Genomic DNA, 4,722 nt, shown 5'->3' on the forward strand with positions numbered 1-4,722 from the left:
GGTATCCCTGAACCCGTGCCAGGCAGAGACTATCCCTAAAAACAGCGTCCCAGAGTCTGCCTGAGGATCAGGGAACATGTTGCATGTGCCACGAGCAGGAGGAAGGCAGGAAACGGGAGTTATTCCTCTCTGGTTTCTCTCCCCAGCCGGGCACAGGTTACACAAGCCCCGCATTCCACTCCTCCCAACTCCTCCGTTCCACCTGCGCTCCTGCAGCCCCCAGTCCCCTCCATTACTCACCGGGAGCAGCTGGATTGACCGGTCTGGAGAAGTGCGGCTGCCCCATGGGATCCTGTCCTGAGCAGCTCCCGGCGAAGAGGCGGGAGGGGAGAAAGAGAGAGAGAGAGAGAGGAAAACTCTACCCTGGGAGCGCTTCAACCCTTTCAAACGATAAATCCACGCCGTGGGCTGGGAAGGAGCCCGGCGAGCTCAGGCCACGGCTCCGGTGTCCGACGGTCCGGCCCGGCTCCGGCTCTCCCCGGACCCCATGGCCGGGCACTCCAGGCTCATAAATAGGTGTCCGTGCCAGCTCCCTTCACGCAGGAATGCCTGTCATTCCAGAGCCGAGCTGGCTAGGGCCGAAGCTCAGGAAGGGGAGGAGACAGCCAGCCACGCTCCAGCCACTTAGCTGCATAATCCGAATTATCAACACCCCTCGCTCGAGTTTAGCAAGGAGAGAGGAAAAGCTGGGAGCAAGGAGAGCGGGGGGTGTTTTCCTCAAGGAGGATCCAACAACCAAGGGGTTTCACCTCCTAAAAGGTGAAACCTTCCTCAAAGAGGGAACACCCCACCTGAGCCCTCTAAACACAAAGCAAGGCAGTCAGGGATGGCACAGCCCGTGCTCTAAGTGCTGTGGGAGCTGCACTATCCCAGGGCAAAGGGAACTTTAAAGTGCCTGAGCTTGATATGCATCTTGCCAGATGGATAATAAAAGTACAACTTCATAGCAATTCCCCTCTCCACTAAAGTTACCAGGAAGCAGGCAGCCCGTGTCTTCTTGTTCAATTTGAATTTAACAAAGGGAAATTTAAATTTAACAAGGAAAGTAAGAGTTTGTTACTTTAACCATCAAGCTGTGACACACGAATAGAAAACAAACATCCCCCTCAGCATTTACATCACAATAACAAAGATCTCCAGGGTTTAAATGTGTCCACTTGAAACCTTTAATTTGTCACTGAAATTTGGGTTAGGACTTCTGTGAATTTACAACTCATTTCCCTGTACACCCCACTGTGGAGGAGCGGGAAAACCTTTAAACATCCAGAAGCTTAATCTTAACTCGGGGGGGGGGAAGGGGGGAAAGGAAAAGCAGTTTTCAAAAATATACAGGAATTTGCTGCAGCATAAAAGGGATTAAAACCAGGAATCTGACCCTGTGTGACACATCCAGGTTGGCTCCTTCCCACTGTAGGAAAAGGCAGGTTTAACCACACCAGGATTTGCTGCTGCCCTTGGTGTCCCTGTCCTTGTTGGGGCAGCAGGAGTACGACTTCAATATCAACCCAGTGAGCAATCCCAACAGGAAAACCTTCTATTCTGGGAAACAACAAGATCCAAGATGCTGATTTGGGCTGGTGCAGGTGAGAACAGTCGATGCTGCTCATTGCCCAGAGCAAACACCACAGGATTGCCATTCCAGCCCCATGGACAGGGGGAGGCAGCGCTGCAGGAACACCCCAGAACAGGTCAAGAGGTAGCTCTGAAATCCAGTAACACCTCACCTGAGCCACAAACACACCTGGGAGACCTGGTGCTCTTGGCTCCCCCACTAACACACTAAATATCTCAACAGGCAGCTTGCAAACCCCCTCCTCTTGCAAAGCAGAGAGGCAAAAACGCGGGAGGAAGGAGGACACTTGTGCAGGTTCTCCACCTGCATCCTGCTTGTCCTCAATCCCTGCTGCTGAGGACATCCCCCATCCCATGGACAGCAGGAGCAGGAGGGGAGCAGGGCATCAGCAGACCCAGGGAGGCGGAGAGCAAATAGCACTGCCCTCCCTCCCACAGGGAATACGGACATTCCTGGAAGTGTTGCTCCTCTCCACCTCCCACCACGGACATCTCCGTGCTGTGGTTCTGTCTGCTCAGCCACAGCCACCCTCCCAAGCACTTTTGATCTCCATTGTGAGCATTCCCAGGAATGCTCCACCTCACTGAGGACCTTTTTGCTTTGAGACAAAGAAAAGGCCATTTAAAAGCCATTTAAATTCGCTGCCATCTGGCAGAGAGACCCACAGAGGTCAGAGATAGAGGCAGGAAGATTTCTCCAGGTCTGTAAATCAGCTGCTCCAGTTTGGAAGGAGGTCTGGAAAAAACATCCCTGCAGCTGGGAATGCTACAGAACACTGCATCTAGACCTGCTTGGCTTCCAAGGAATTAAAGCCATTGCATTTTATAAGGCATTTGCTGTGGGTTCAGAGGGCACAAAGCTCTGCTGCAGAACAGAGGAGAGGTAGGCTGTTAAAGCACAGAAGCACAATCATATCCCTGACCTTTTACTTCTACATTAGTAAAATATGAGACATTAGCTTAAACTTCAATAGAAGATTTATTTAAATGCATTAAAGTCACCGTGGCTGCAGTCCAAGGGCTGCACAACAGTTACTCAAGGCTCTGGTTCCACACAGGCACTCACCAGGCTGTGAAATAAAGTCCTTTCCCATTTCTCTATCCTTCATCAGGTCTTAAAGACAATCACAAAGAGAATAACAGGATTATTTGGCAAAGGTTGTACCAGCAGTATTAATATTTCCTCCTCAAACTCAGGGCTGTGGTGCTCAATGAAGAGAGAGATACAAATCTGCATTTCAAATTGCATTTAGCTTGGACTTCCAGCATCCTTCAGGAGTAGCAGCCACAACTCTCTCCTCTTTGGGGGAGAAAGAACAAAACCCCACCAGAAGAGAGCTGATAAAGTGCACAGAACAGCAGAAATCCAAAAGTGTCACCAGCATCATTATTTTCTAGGTGGACTCCTGGCCAGAAAAACCTGCCAGTCCATCCTTCAGCTCCACCTCTGGAAGGAGAGGTGCAAACTCTGCCCCAGCAAACACACCACCACCAAAAAATGTTCCTGCCTCAACTGTAGCCCGAGGACAGAGGGTGAGAGCAGCTCTGCTCCCAAGGAACCCTCTGCTTCCAGAGTGCTTTGTTTCTGCTGAGGGAAAATACAGGACAAAGCAACCTGCCCTTGTCCAACTGGACATCTGGGATAAAGGAAAACCTACATTTCAAGCAAGGAAGAGCAATAAATGTCCAAAATTCCCATAATAATGAGAAGGGCCATCTGATTTGGCTGAACAGCAACCAGAAGAAACCAGAGCAAAACTTTTGCTCCTCAGGGACAGGTGAAGACCTTTATAAGTGGAAGAGCTTGGAATAGCAAAGAGCTTTCTAAAGGAAAGCAAAAAGGGAAACAGCTGACTGTCCCTTCAGCATTTTATTCTAAAATATAGTAAGCAAAAAACCCTAATTGCATGAAAAACTTATGGGATTTCAGGAGAGTCAGAGGCTAAAACAAAACAGGATGGGCAACAAACACCCAAAACTTGGGGTACATCTGAAGTTTCATTTCCTCTCCATCCAGCCCAGCATCCCATTAAACCCCTGGCATTCCCATGCTAATAATCTGTTTATATACACTGCAAAAGGAACTCTCCCAGATTGTTTCACTTCAAAAAATCTAATGAAGCCCATAATGAGTCCAATATTAGCTCCTCTAATGAAGCTGGTGTTGCTCCCATTTTGGGTTCACCCCGACGTGAAACGCCGCATTCACCCGCGGTGACTCAGCCCTCGGTGCTCCATGAGTCAGCCACAGGAACATCAAAAAGCACTCCAGCATTATCCCACCCCTGCACACAGAGCTGGGTATTTAAAACCAGGGGTGCTGGGGTGTTTTCCTTCAGAGCCCCACCACCAGAGTCAGCAGGAGCTACAGAGTGTTTGAGGCTCTTTCCTTGCACCCGACTGGAATCCTCACGCAGGGACCACCTCACCAGGAGGGAGGACCCCAGGGCCCTGCTCCTGCAGGGGAATGTCCTACAGAAGTGCATTTCAGAGAATCCCAGAATGGTTTGGGTTGGAAGGGACATTTAAGCTCATCTTGTTCCACTCCCCTGCCACGGGCAGGGACACCTCCCACTAGCCCAGGTTGCTCCAAGCCTCATCCAACCTGGCCTTGGACACTTGCAGGGGTGGGGCACCCACAGCTTCTCTGTGAAACCCGTTCTATCCCCTCACTGCTCTCAAAGGCAGGAATTTCTTCCCAGAATCCCATCTAACCCTGCCCTCTGCCAGCCTGAAGCCATTCCCCTTTGTCCTGTCCCTTGTCAATAGTCTCTCTCCATCTTCCTTGTAGCTCCCTTCAGGCACTGAAAGGCCACAATTAGGTCACCCCAGAGCCTTCTCTTCTCCTGGCTGAACAATCCCAATTCTCTCAGTGTTTCTTCGTAGCAGAGGTGCTCCATCCCTCTGATCAGCTTGGTTTCACCACAATTTTTGTGTTCAGCTTTGGCAGAACGAAAATAAGAACGAAAAAAATAAGAACTATTATATCTGCGTGTACCAGCACCAGGTGGCTGCAGCAACGACCATCTCTGGGCTGTGCCCTGACACTAAAACAGAGCAGGGGGAATCATCAACGTGCTCCCCTCTGAAAGGGCACAAACCAACACAACGTGACGCTCTTCCTTTCTCCTCACATGGACTGAAAAGCCG

General features: G+C 50.3%; 1 long non-coding RNA gene across 1 annotated transcript in view; it reads right to left on the bottom strand.

Annotated features, from left to right (window-relative positions):
- Positions 1 to 251: 251 nt before the first annotated feature.
- Positions 252 to 4,722, bottom strand: part of LOC115307797 — a 40,984-nt gene continuing 36,513 nt past the window's right edge. Inside the window, exon 4 of the long non-coding RNA XR_003916156.1 lies at positions 252 to 297. This is a non-coding gene — a long non-coding RNA (uncharacterized LOC115307797). The remainder of the gene's footprint in view (positions 298 to 4,722) is intronic.

Source organism: Manacus vitellinus, unplaced genomic scaffold (genome assembly GCF_001715985.3).
Source record: "Manacus vitellinus isolate BGI_N305 unplaced genomic scaffold, ASM171598v3 scaffold_52_pilon, whole genome shotgun sequence".
Classification (NCBI taxonomy): domain Eukaryota; kingdom Metazoa; phylum Chordata; class Aves; order Passeriformes; family Pipridae; genus Manacus; species Manacus vitellinus.